The 14,829-nt window shown below is 41.5% G+C and overlaps 1 long non-coding RNA gene across 2 annotated transcripts in view; it reads left to right on the top strand.

Moving 5' to 3' along the window:
* Positions 1–14,829, top strand: part of LOC308463684 — an 82,327-nt gene that overhangs the window by 393 nt on the left and 67,105 nt on the right. For both annotated transcript variants that reach the window (XR_013979685.1, XR_013979686.1), the window contains exon 2: positions 2,158–2,221. This is a non-coding gene — a long non-coding RNA (uncharacterized lncRNA). The remainder of the gene's footprint in view (positions 1–2,157; positions 2,222–14,829) is intronic.

The raw sequence follows: 14,829 nt of genomic DNA, 5'->3' as shown, positions 1-14,829 counted from the left end.
AAATAACAGATGTATGGTGTGTATACAAGCCTCTGGTGTGTTGCCACTGTGGGAGATTTTGCCTTCTTTTCCTCACCTGTTTTAAGGTCCTTGTTTTTCACGGCTGGACATTAAATATATATATTCGGGGTGGGGATGGAAATTGACCAACAATTAAAGGGAAATGTAAGAGGAAAATCCTCTGAAAAACTAAAAATATTTTTGCTGATACATTTATGCCAGTTCTTGCGTAAGCAAGGAAGATCTGCACCTCTGACTTGAATAAGGAACTGGAAACAGCAAATAAGGAACTCGAACAACAATTTCCCTAAAATTTGACAAGTCTTTCAAGACACAAGTCTGGGATTCATGTGTTAAACATACGATAAATGTATACCATGAAATATAATATTTTAAGCCAGAAGGTTGTCAGTTGCACCCTGAATTTCCTTTCTTTCTCATCTGTTCTTCAGAACAGAGTACCTAGTAGCTAGGTTGCTGAAATGTGAAATTAAGATTTTCCGTATTGTTTTTATATCATAGCTCCACAGAACTGCCTGACCATCCATTCTCAATTAGCTGCCCACAGGAGAGTTACACTGGATTTATTGTGCTTTTTATACACTCACATAAACTACATGTAAGGTTGAGTAGCAGGAAATTTGATCTTGCAAGTACCAAGTGGATGACGAGTTATTTCTGTTTGGTTTAGTACCTGGAGTGAAGCCATAATGCAACTTCATGCTAAGCATGCCATCATCTTCCCCGGTCTCTCTGATTATTCTTAAGAACCAGGAGAACTGGGGCAGCTTAAACCTTCTCATTGAGAATTATAGAATTGTAGAGTTAAAAGGGACCATAAGGGTCATCTAGTCCAACCCCCTGCAATGAAGGAATCTTTTACCTAACATGGGGCTGAAACCCACGACCCTGAGTTTTAAGAGTTTCATGCTCTACCACCTGAACTGTTTTCATATTTATCTGGGTCCTCGTAACCACAATCAACATCTGCAATAAAATTTAATCATTTTAAATAATGAAACTAATGCAGTGGTACCTTGGTTCTCAAACTTAATCCATTCTGGAAGTCTGTTTCAAAACCAAAGCGTTCCAAAACCAAGGTGCACTTTTCCATAGAAAGCATGTAATGCAAAACAAAAAAGTTTGAAAACCTACTTCCGGTTTTTCAGCGTTTGGGTTCCAAGTTGTTCGTGAACTAAGCTATTCAAAAACCAAGGTACCACTGTAATTACTTTGATTTCTAGCTCATTTAAATGTTCAACTAATTGTGTAAATGATGTTCATTGATTTTACTAGAATTGAACCTATTTGTACCTAAGACAGGTAAATTTCAGGTTTGGAATGGAGAAAGCTTGAGAAAAGTTCCAATGATTTTCTGAAATTTGTAATAAACTATTTTGTAGTAATTACTTGCTGTATTGTTCTGAAAAGGAGAAATAGATAAAATAAGTGAAATAAGATTTGCCTTCCGTTCTACAGATGCAGATGATTAAAAATACATTACCACAACATGTAGTTTCAGAGTTGAATCCTAATATGCTAGGTCACTAGGAAAGAACAGGGCTAATGCCACATATTTTTTTTGAAATACCATATGAGGTTTTCCATTATCTCATCTACTATTTTAAAATACACCTTGTAATACTTGCCTTTGCTTTTCCCTGAAGTTACTATGCAATTCAAGAGCGTCAGGATGGTGAAGTTTTTACTTCACAGCTCTTGTTAAATACCTTTTACCAAGACTTTTAAAATAGGGTTTACACAATAGGGTTCACGTGTGTGTGTGTGTGTGTGTGTGTGTGTGTTTTCTCCCTTCCATCTCAAGACAAATTGTATATCAATAAAGTAGAATGGCTCAAAACCCCAGAACACTTGCTTGAAATTTATTCTTTGAGCTAGAAATAAAGTACCCAATTCCTTTTTTCTTATACATTTTTGTACAGTAACACGTAATACTGTAGTTTTACATTTGGATAGAAGCCCTATATAACAGAAGAGCAAGTGCCTCTTTATTTTAACTTAATACAGTAATGCCTAGATTATCTTGTTAATTTTTTTTTGTTGATGCAGCAGTGCTTAACTGAGTGTTAGGAACAGTGAACTGTCAATGTTGTTTACACTGACCAGTTTTAAAGTCACTTTCTGTGTTTTGAACAGTACTCTACACTGAAGAGCAGATGGCGCTGTTGCATATCTATTGTCCAACATCCAATTTGAAGAGGTAGAACACCATAGTGTGGCATAGGTGGCGTAACTAGATGTAATTAGGGTTGTGTGTGTTCATCAGGAGCAGGGGTCAGCAACCTTTTTCAGCCGTGGGCTGGTCCACCATCCCTCAGACCATGTGGTGGGCCAGACTATATTTTGGAAAAAAAATATGAACAAATTCCTATGTCCCACAAATAACCCAGAGATGCATTTTAAATAAAAGCACACATTCTACTCATGTAAAAACACCAGGCAGGCCCCACAAAAAACCCAGAGATGCATTTTAAATAAAAGGACACATTCTACTCATGTAAAAATATGCTGATTCCTGGACTGTCTGCGGGCCGGATTGAGAAGGCGATTGGGCTGCATTTGGCCTACGGACCTTAAGTTGCCTACCCCTGATCAAGAGTCATAGAGGCTCCTGAATTTGGTTGAGATTATAATGCTAGGAAATTCTCCCACAATTGCTACTTGCCCTATGGAGGGAAACATACAGATGTTGTATGGATGCCTGTCCATGGAAGACTCTGGTTAGATCAGGAACAGCTTCAAACCCTGACTGTCCTTTAAAAGCAGGCCAGTTATACACAGTATGAAAAGTGAGTGATAAGATTTCCAAAGAGGAATATGCCTGGCCTCTTGGTGGCATATAATGTAACATTGATAAACGTCTACCTGGATTTCTCCAACTACTGTACACTGCTTCTGATTTTTCCACAGTTCCAAAGTTCTCAAAGAAGTACTGTACATTTGAAAACTTACTCATAAATAAGAATATTTTAAACAATGCCCATTCCATACAAACTCATGACAGAGACAGTTGAAAAACAGGAAATTGGAGTTCAGTTTTCTGTGTTATGCATATACATAGTTACACTTTTAAAATAGGGTGTCAGAACTGTGCTCCAGTTCAGGCCTTTCCTGAGAACAAACCCCATGGATTTGATTGAATACTGTACTGTGAATAAACTTGCATAGGACGGCACTGCAAGTGTGTGCTTCCAGCTACACTTGTGTTGTGGTATGAAAATAATCCAAGCTTGGCATGCCTGAAAGGACAACCACTGTCAAACTTTATACTAACACTTCTCCCCAGTACAAAAAAAAGTATCCAAGACATTTCCATTTTGTTTACAGCATTTACATAAATGATATTCAGTTGGAATCTCTTGGGGAGCAAAGTGTACTTCAGTATAAACCTTTAAAGGCCAAAATGTAAAACAGAAGGTGGAGACGGGCAGCCTTGTTAGGAATTGTTTCGCTCTCTGCAGGCCACCGCTGAACCATTTCAAGGTTGTGTGCTTTTTAAAGTATGCAGATGTCTGCATGTCGCACAACAGATATTGTAAAGACCTTTATTTAGCTACCTTTCCTACCACAGTCAGCAGCAACTGCAACAGAGCTTTAAGGAAAAACAATATTTTAAAAGTGTTCTTCAGAATGGTCTCCTGTAGCTACAATAATTACCCAGTCCAGGTGTGATTTTCAACAGTGGTCTTCAACCTTGATTAATCCCAACCATGGGACATAGGACTCAGTTTATTTTCTGCTTATGTCCATTTTTCTCCTATTATGTCTGACGTAAGGGACAACTGCATATTCCTGCATTTACAGAATATTCTCAGGGTCCCTTCTAACTCAATGATTCTATGATATCCAGATGCAAAGGAGGACAACAGAGTGCCTTCACCTTTTACATTGTGTAGGGGCAGCTTCCCATACAGAGGGAGAAAAGATGAACCTTCCAATATCCAATTTGCCACAAATCTGAAATGCATATGCTACTTTGCAATGCTATACTTCCATGTTGTTGTTTTAAGCTGTACAACAAAAAGAAAGTGGTGGTGATGCTAGCCAAGGTCTTAGAGTTACCCACTTGTGGATCCTGACCTACTATGAGTCTAAGAAAGAACTTAGTTATGTTTAATAGAGGAGTGGATGTGAAGAGATGGACACAATTTTTCATATGTAGTGGGAATGTGACGTGATAGTATGGTTCTGGTGAAAGTTTTTAAGGAATGTGAGACATTAATTGGACAAACTATAGCAAGATGCACATTTAGATCTGCTGTCTATTTTTGATGGAAATAGATTGTACAAAGAACAATTAACATTTAAGCATGTCTTCAGATAGCAAGAAACTGAAAAGGCAGGGCTGGCATATCTACTGAATGGTGGCATCAGCAAATCTGGAATATAGCCTTATCGGGAAAACTAACAAATATGGGCAACAAAAACTCAAACACAGCCAAGCACCTTTTTTGCAACATTGTAGGATTTTATTTGACTTTATAAATAAACAAAAGTGATGGTTAGATTCATTCCCCATCCATACATGGAAATCTCTGGAGGAATACTTTAGGATAATTCTTGTTTTATTTTGCTTTGAACTTATGTTCTCCAACACAGCAGTGTAACAATGTGCTTCTACATTTACTGTGTCTGTTATAGAAATAGAGAGAGGGGTTTTTTTTTAACAAACAAACAAACAAAACTGTTGGATCTACCCCTCACCCATCATTTCCAGTTTTCTAGTTAGTTTTTGTGAAGCAAAACACTTATATAAACTGCATTCTAATATTATTTACCCACATAATGGTATAAAAATGAATAATTAACAAGAGGAGAAGCCCTCTCTGCTGGGGCACTTGCTATGGCTATATGAGGTCCCAGCTGTGAGAGCCATACTGGGAAAGAAATTTACCAGAAGCCACGAAAAGCTAGATTGGAGATTCATTGAGCGGATTAGACTGTAAATTTGATTTGGTCCAACATAAATCCTTATATAACATCCCTGCATAGAATATATTAAAATGACAATTTCATTTTTAGTGGCCCCAATCCAAAAAAGTCATGTGCAAGAAAGTGTGATGTGCACATAACTAAAGTCTGGCACAGCAGATGGAAAGGCTCATTCCTATTTACAATACAAAAGAGAATGGACAGTAAAGCACATGCAACATACATGCAGATTTGATGGTTCCTGGCTGTGCTTGTGCCATGGGAGCCGATGAAACATATATGACTGTGGCACTACAATCCTATTTTGAGGACTGGGCTGCCAGCTTGTTATTAAATGGGATACTCTGTGTACATGTACTTTTGGAAATGTGTTAATTGTCCTTGCTTGGATCTTTGTGGTGCTAAATTAACCTGGGACCTTTAGAGAAGCTCTGGGACAACAGGTGCAAGTTCCTTAAATGAAATGGCCCCAAGGACAAGGTCCAAACATAGTACTTATTTCACACCAATCCGCAAACTAAAGATAATAATTAAACTATCCTGTTTAATCAGCATTTTATTTATTTAAATAATTTATATCCCTCCTCTCATAAAAAGCTCAAGGCAACATTAAACAGCGGACTGCAGAATCAAAGAGATCCTGGTGAACTGCTGCCATCCCTGTTTCTGCATACTTGCTGTAGGAATGGAATACCAAGTGCCAGTATTGCATAGGGTGTCGAACTTCAGAATGAGTAAATCTAGGCTGAAATCTCCACTTGGTAAGTTACTGGGTCTAGGACACCCAAGCTTGTTGGGTGTCCTAGACCCAGTAACTCTCAGCTTAACCTGCTTCACAGAGTTGTGTCAATTAGGGGTGTGTCATTTATGTCATCCTGAGCTCTTTGAAGAAACAGAAAGGTAAACGTGTAATAAGTAATGATAGTATATCATAGTGTTGCACAGTTGGTTGAGTTGTGAGCCTGAATCTTGACTAATTTCAGGATGAATACTGGCTGTTCTCTAAGAAGGAATCACTTCCACTCCTCTGCTTAAAAACAAATCCGGACTATTTTCAATGGCTTAAACAGCTGGCACTTTCAGACCTCTGCTTTTAACTTTTTGGACCCTGTTTTCTTCTTTTGGACACTGCTCTCTGTATAAATGCTGATGGAGTCACTGGCCACAAAAACATTGTTGTTTAAGAACTTCAGCCCTGAAGAGGCAGAGACATACTGGCTCCAGGCTGAGGGACAGAGATCTGACAGAGAGGTGCATAGTTAGCATTTAATATATGTAAGACATTAACATGCTCAATTTGCTTAACAACAGAGCTGGCACAGGAACATTTTGCATATAGGTAAGTTACACCTTAATAGAGATTGCTTTGCTGAGCTGAAACAGTTTTGTAAAATGATATGAGTGAATAATTCAACAGAGCTGCAAAACTGAACTGTGGAATGCTATTGAACTCCCAAGGTTATACAAATGATTATATTTAAGCACATTGTTACTGAAATTCCCCTCTCCACTCCTCATTTAAAATAGGACATTCTCTGATTGCTTCCAGATGAACTGTTTATTAAGCAGTTATCTTGATTTGTTTACACAAAGGGTTTTCGTTTTTTGGTGGGGGGAGTAGATGATGGCAACTATTTACTGAGTATTCACTGTTATTTGTTTACAGAGAGTTGATATATCATTGCATCAAGCAGTTCTTATGACACACTTTCTGGGCATTCCCCCCTCACTTTTCTTATTGCAAAGAGCCTAGGGTTGCAGAAAAGTGGGTTTGTTGTGCAAGAGTTACAAATCAAATTTAATGACACCACCTGAATTTGCTGGTGACTTAATGCCACTCAAAAATAGCAACAGCCTGGACACGCCCTTTACACCAGCTGCTTTATTTACTTGTGTAAACAACTAGCTAGTTTAGTTGGTTGCATCTCATCCCGAATCTTGTCCCCGATTAGGAAATTAGTTCTGGATTTCTTCAAGTGAAAGTTAATAGTCCTTCGAAATAAGTGTTGGGTCAGTCCATCAACCTCTGGTGGATGATTTAGAAGGATTGGTTCTAGCATCACTTTCGCTGTGTGTGTGTGTGCCAGTTATCCATACTCAGCAGTTACATCTCAATGCAGCTCCTTCCTTGGAATTGTCTTCGGGGTTGAAGGTACACACAGGCAATAAACACTCAGGGACGCCATAAAGATTCAGTCAAGTGTAGAGGTTTACTTGACAGGCATAAAAGCATATTGGTAGCAAATATATACAGACATTCACCACTGCCATGGTCAAGGCATGCTTAGAGTTCAACAAGGGTCCAAGCCTCTCTTTCTGCTCTCACCACAAGATGCAAGCCAGAGACTCACAACAAATTACACAAGTTACACAGAACCATTGTTATCAGTACTTCCTGTCACATTGCACATGTCCATAGAACAGTTCCCACAGAAAATGTCCTTGCATAGACAAAACAGTCTCAGCCTTCTGCTGCTTCTTGAAACTTCTCTGTTCTTCTCTGTTTCTGGAACAAATGATTCTCACACACAGAGAATATCCAACAAGAAGAACTGACATCAACCACAGCACTCTTCATCTTTGTTCACCCAAACATAATGGATGTCCTTGGGCTTAATTGTTTCCCCACTATTCCTCCCCTGCTGAAGGACATACCTATTTACAATTTAAGGTTCATCTACCTATGCCAAAATCCAATACACCTTTTGTTTCTTTGTGGTTGTTGTGTTCAGTTATCAGCTTCTTTGCTAATTCATGGAGATGCTCCAAGGTCACATTCTATTTGTTTGTTTGGTGCACCCACAGGCTGGTAGGTAGGGATGGGGAATAAATTCAATTTAGTTCACATTCAAAGACAAATCTGGTAATTTGCACTTTCCAAAACAAAATGAGACCCAAAATGCATCCATCCTTCAAAATTGGCACTTCTCTGAGTTTTGCAATGCAGTTTTTCAACCAAGTAATATGTACAAAAATGCACAGACTAGGATAAAATGTACATAAAAAATCAAATGTTAATGAATATAATATACAAAAGTGCAGTATGTTTAGGGAAATTGCTTTCTAAAGATGCCTATCAGGAGAAATTTGCACTAAAATGCTTATGAATTTTAATGAGGACTTTTCTTTTTTAATGCAGACATGTGGAAATGTGGAGAACTGAACTTAAAACTGGAAAATTGAGAAACTGAAATTGACAGATTCATCCATCACTGTTGGTAGAACACACAAGCAGGTGTTCTTAGGTTTTCTTTTCATCCATTAAGTCAAAAAACAACAAAAAAACACTTAAATTTTGGGGTGAAAAAGTGCACAGCAAACACTCAAAAAGGAACTTCGGTGCTTCAGTGGAAAATGAGGGCAAGCTAGAACTGGAACAAGAGACACCCAGTCAGATGTATCCTTATTTGGTCCTCTCATCTTTTATGCTGTCATTCCAAACAACAGGGCTGACAACTAACAAAAGGATATTTACTTGATTAGTCTGCTGCCTTATTTGAATTTAAATGAAGTTACATATTACGATAACTTCCATAAAGGTGCCTTCTTGAGATACTATGATCTTTAGCCATGTGATGCCGTAGCACTACTGAAGATGAGCAGATCTGGATTTGGCCAGAGCCTGGATGCAAGGCCTCCTGGGAACCCTGCATACTCTGCTGCAAGCTTCATGGAGAAATGTCACAACTGAAGCTTGTTGCGGGGGGTACTGCACTAAACACTGGTATTTGTCAGGAAACTACAGGATCGATCTGGATTATGGCTAATGTGGTGTGAATGTGTCTTAAAAAAATTAGCAGTGGGAGTGCACTGGATGCAGAATAAGCAGTAATGTGAACATATCCTGAGCTACAATGGTGCAGGGCAGGGGGATGTAATTGCCTTGAAGTTTTCTGAATATTTAGCTTTACAACTATTAGTTACTGCGTTCCTTTATAAACCTTGTGAAAAAAGAGAGTGCGAAGCTCACAAGGCAGTTTGCCCAAAGCAGAGTAAACTCTCTTGCCCATGAAGCCTTTTTAAGTATTACAGCTGTCCCTGGAACTCCTTGTCAAAGTTTGTTGTTCTGCAGCTAGCATGCCTATTTTTATATTCCCCTCCTGGGCTTACATCCTAAAATCTCTGCAACATGCTGAAGTCTATGGGGATTATTAGTGGCATATGTATTTTCAGGGTAAGAACTCCCATGGACATGGAATAGGAGAACTCTGATAAACTTTCAGATAAGTCATTCTGATTTTTCAAACTAAATACCCCCCTCCAGTTTCCTTTCTATTACTTTGTTTAAAAGAAATTGGAGGGAGAGGGAAAGGAATTGGTTTATCATGTCATTTTATAGCCTAACATTAGGGTTATGCTGCCCCAACCAAATTTTGCTTGATTAGAGTACTGATTAAAAGTCCAGAATTATTGGTTAATTCTTTCTTAGTGGAAGCCAAGGATAGTAAGAAATCTTATGTTTCCAAATAAGAGACACCCATCAGAACTTGGGGAAGCACTTTCTCCCCACCACCACCCTGCCTCTTAGAGAGAGAGAGAGAGAGCGCTAAGAAAAGTAGCTGTGTGTATGTGTGTGAGAGAGAAATGTCTGAAGCATTTTTGCCAGAAAAAGGCAAACAGCAAGCTGTGGACTGGTTGAAAGCACCCTTGAGGGTGCAAGCGCTCTCTCTGGATAACTGATAGAGCAGGTGTCACCAAAGTTGCACCTGTAGGCACAACAGTGCATTTGAGATTTCCCCCAGCTGCCCTCAAAGCCGCAGCCCACAAAACTGGAAGGAAGAGACCAGAGGGAGTGGCACCCACGGTACTTACTTAAAAATCCAAATGCGCCCACAGGTCTAAAGAGGTTGGTGAGCCCAAGACATAGAAAATTTGCTGCCTTGTAGAGGTGCTTCTTTGTTCTAAAAAGAAGTCTGATGGATCAGACCAAAGTTAGTCCATCAGCATCTTTCCAACAATGGCCAGCCAGGTGCCTCCAGGAAATACACCAGCAGGCCTTGAAAGCAACAGCCCCCTGTTGCTCCCCAAGGGCAAGGCATACTACCTCTGAATCTGGAGGTTCTTTATAGATTCCCATTACATATATACAGGCATTGATAGATAAAACTTAGGGCCATCACCCCAGTCTTATGGCAGCAAGTTCAACAAATTATTATTTATACAAGTGTACTTATATACTAACGTAAAATATATACCGTATTTTTCGCCCCATAGGACGCACCGGCCCATAAGGCATACCTAGATTTTGGGGGGGAAATAAAAGGAAAAAAAATATTTCCCCCCCAAGGCACGAGGCTGGGGCAGGGGAAGCCTGTGCTTCCCCAGCCCCCAGAACAGGCTGCTCTCCGAAAGCCGTGGGAGCCCTCCCGCTCAGCGCGCCGGGGCTTCGGGATAAGAGGCAGCTCTGCGCAAGCCGGGGGAGGGCTCCCGCGGCTTGAGCAGAGCTACCCGAAACCCCGGCGCGACTGCTCAGCGCGCTGGCGCTTCGGGATAAGAGGCAGTGCAAGCCGGGGGAGGGCTCCCACGGCTTGCGCAGAGCTACCCAAAGCCCCAGCGCGACTGCTCAGCGCGCTGGCGCTTTGGGATAAGAGGCAGCGCAAGCGGGGGAGCCCTCCCGCGGCTTGCGCAGAGCTACCCGAAGCCCCGGCGCTACTGCTCAGCGCGCCGGGGCTTCGGGATAAGAGGCAGCGCTGTGCAAGCTGGGGGAGGGCTCCCGCGGCTTGTGCAGAGCTACCCGAAGCCCCGGCGCTACTGCTCAGCGCGCTGGGGCTTCGGGATAAGAGGCAGTGCTGCGCAAGCCGGGGGAGCCCGACGGGAACTCCCGCGGGCTCCCACGGCTTGCGGATAGCTTCCTGAAGCCTGGAGAGAGAGAGGGGTTGGTGCGCACCGACCCCTCTCGCTCTCCAGGCTTCAGCGAAAGCCTGCATAGGACGCACACACATTTCCCCTTCATTTTTGGAGGGGGAAAAGTGTGTACTATAGGGTGAAAAATACGGTACTTATATATGTACTTATAGGGAGTGGGTGGCGCTGTGGTCTAAACCACTAAGCCTCTTGGGCTTGTTGATCAGAAGGTTGGCGGTTCAAATCCCCACAACGGGGTGAGTTCCCGTTGCTTTGTCCCAGCTTCTGCCAACCTAACAGTTTGAAAGCACACCTGTGCAAGTAGATAAATAGGTACCACTGCAGCAGGAAGGTAAACAGTATTGCTGTGTTCTCTGGCTTCCATCACGGTGTTGTGTCGCACCAGAAGCGGTTTAGTCATGCTGGCCACATGACCCGGAAAGCTGTCTGTGGACAAACGCCGGCTTCATCAGCCTGAAGCAAGATGAGCGCCACATTCCATAGTTGCCTTTGACTGGACTTAACCATCTGGGGTCCTTTACCTTTACCTTTTTACCTTTACTTACATACTGCATTTCAGCATACAACAGAATTTTGAAATATATATTAACACAAATTAAAGATGTGTTTTCTGAAGAAGTACACTGTCATTGTATGTTTGCAAATAAAGCAAATTATACAAAAAATGCTGTAAGTTTGCCCACATTCAGAGGAAGCCACACTGGGATAGTATTGCTCATGAAACTTCTTGGGAAGTGGGGCCACCCAGAAACATAAGTAGCAGAACGTCAACAAAAACCTTTAACATGATAGTGGTAGCTTTTCAAGTTCCTTCTGTGATACCATCATTTCCACAGATTTTACCACCAGTTTAAAGCTGGTCTATAAGGACTGCTGTTTTTCAACAGCTCAGAAAGGGCTGTGGCTGAAATAGAAGAGGTTTATGTATTTATTTTGCTGGTATCCCTTGTTAGCTCTGTCAAACATTTCTTGAAGGAATTTGCAAGCAGCCCTATTTTTAACAGCCGCACTATATTATCTTCATTACACATGAAGCTGTTGGAACATTTCTGAAGATAGGTTTGCCTGAGTGGAGGAGGGCCCAAGTGTCACCCACACGCCTGTTGGCTATCTCACTTCTCAAAAGTTTGACTCCTATGCACTTGGGAGGGATCTCTGGGAGAAGCTGCATTCTTCCTGTATTACATTGCTTTGTAGAAAGGTGATATGCTGAGATTTTTTTAATGTGGTGTTTATTTTTACAGTATGCTTCCTTAATATTAAACTAGCAAGACACCAGCATGAGGCAGGTGCAGTAGTAGCAGCAAGGGACCTATACATTACAGTCAAGGCTATCTCCAGATTTGAGGAAGCCTTTGGCAAAGTGTCCTGTAGTTGTCCCTGCACTTCCAACATTTGACAGATGGCAGATTCAATTGCCCACAATGCTCCAAAGTGCCTGAATTATCATTGCTGCAGTGCACTGTGGGAAATTAAAATGTCCCTACAGGGTGTGTGTGCATGCACCATTTTAATTTTCTACAATGGTCTTGAGTTATGCTACACTGGCCGAGCTGCATCATTGTGGGAAATTTATATGTTCACCCACCGCTACCACAGAAGCCTTCAGCCTGGGGTCCTGCCAAGATGCTGAAGTCTCACCATCTTGCCAAGTTTACTAGGCCTGATTAAAGCATTTTCTGAGAAGAGGCATTACTCCACCACCCCGTGTAGTCCACCTCAGTGGAAAGCTAAATTACCAACAATGGATGGACATTTTGTTCCCAATGCCACTTCCCTCAACTGCAGCACTACAGCACCTCCTATCACGGACCTCTTGAAAATTGCTGGGGGTCTTGGGTGGACCACTTAATCAACATTCATTGTCCTTGTTCTAATGAACAAAGCACATACATAAGCTGTATTTTAATAGCCCTGACTTTCTAAAGCGATGGAAAATTCCGTAAAGTCTGGTGCAATTCCCCCCCCCCCCCCCCCAGTTTTAGAAGAGTCAAGTGGATATTCTCAACTGTTCCAAAAGCTTTACATGGATCACATGAATGGGGATTTGTAGACCACAGTTTGAGAACTTCTGGTACAGAGTGTGTGGATGGAACCCCAAGATTTCATGTGAGAAGGTCCATCCTTTTCTCAACTGAGCCGGCTTTGGAGTTTCAATCTAGGTTACAGTCGGTGTCAACTCAGTACATCAGTGCTATTAAGTTCTCTCACCAACAAATAGGAACCTGAGAGACCAAATTACAGAGCTTTCTAAGATGCTGGCCAGACAGGATGTATTTCAGAATCTGTGAATTATAAAATACTTCTGTTTCATCATGCATATAATGCCATTAACCAAATAATTAACAAGAGAGGTGTCTACGGACAATGTGTGTTATCCAATAGATTTTTCATCCTGACCTCTCTGCAGCTGCTCTTGTTATTTTAAGTTACATGTCCCCTAGCAAGCTTGGTAGACAGTGTATGTCACAAAAATGCCTCCTGGAAAATACAGATGAGTCATTGTCAAAAAGATCCCAAGGTCATTACTCTATACAGCAGCACACTAGTACAAGTTTTTGGACTTTTGTCCTTCTCTGGTAGTGACCTCTGTCTTGAACATCACTGACCACTGCAGGAGGATACTTCTCAATGCAGTTTTATATTCTGCTGAGCATGACTGTTACCAAAAAAGGTTTTTGAAAGTATGAGCATAGAGATTGTCCTTTCCCTCCCATCTCACAGAAATTTGCAACACAACCAAGTGGAACTCAGTTCACTTTACCTCACTATTTAAAAACAAGAAGCTGTCAGAGATAATCAGATGGTTTACTCAGTAAACTGCATGGACTCCTTAAAAGGGAAAGGAAGACAAGATGACTAGCAGAACTGTGACCTTCTGTTATCTGTTCTTCTGCAACATTAGACTTTGCACTGGCAGTTTTAAACCACAATCCACTTACAAGAGCAGGACCATAGCAAATAACTGCATGCATAAAGCCTCAGGTTCAATCCCTGGAAAGTTATAGGGTCTCAGGTAGTAGGGATGGGAAAGCGCCCTTCCTGAGGTTCTGAGAGCTACGATTAGTTAAGGGACAGCCTATATTTGCACTTCTGCATTCGAAATGTAAGCTTAGCATCCAACCTTTTGGCACAGGGATGGGAGAACCTGTGGCTCCTCAGATGTTTTTGGACTCCCATCAGCCCATAAAATGGCCAAAATCTGGTGGGCACATGTTCCCCATCCTTTGAGAAGATGCATGTGCTCCAAAAGGGGACCACCTTTTTTGACGTCAAGGACTGCATACTATACATACCAGTGGTAGCGGGCAGGGCCAACCAATAGGAGACTCTGCATTCATCCCTCTCATTCACACAAACACATCTATTCACTCAAATGCACATCTTACCCCATTCTTCCATCCTTTCACTCCCATTCATTCTCTCTTCTGCTCTCTAGCACTATGTACACCTCTTTGATTTAAGACACAGCAAGGTACTCTCCCTAACAATGCCTTTCAAGTAGCATTCATACATGGCTGCACACACTGGAGAGGGGGTGGGTGTCTTCACCAATGTGCGTTATTACCTTTTTGGTTTCCTTGCATGTACAACCCCCCCCAAAAACCCCTTCTATTTCATGAAGCTGTTGTCTGTGCATGTGCAATGGCTATCTCAAATGTATTTACCTCCACTTAACTGCAAAGGGCATTTTCAAATTGGATGGATGCTGTTTTGAGGGGAAATGTCTCAAACTGCCATGTTTCTCAAGAAACTATAGGCTAGATCTGGATTGTGGTTAACACCAAGTGTGCAGGGCTTCGAACAACCGCAGTGGGAGAACACTGGAACCAGAATAAATGGTTATGTGTACACAGCCTAGGTTTGGGGGAGGCCAAATCAAAGCAGGTCACATGGGGACAGAGAACAGATTTCTCACTTTTCAAACATAACAAAACAAGCCAGGAAAGAGGAGGCAAACAACCTACTTGTACTTCTTTTGTCGTTAGCCGTGATAATATTGAAAGCACT

The sequence above is a fragment of the Podarcis pityusensis genome (assembly GCF_964106645.2).
Source record: "Podarcis pityusensis genome assembly, chromosome: 14".
In the NCBI taxonomy this organism is placed as follows: Eukaryota; Metazoa; Chordata; class Lepidosauria; order Squamata; family Lacertidae; genus Podarcis; species Podarcis pityusensis.
Note: the sequence above shows the minus strand (reverse complement) of the source record. Positions and strands in the feature narration are given on the sequence as shown.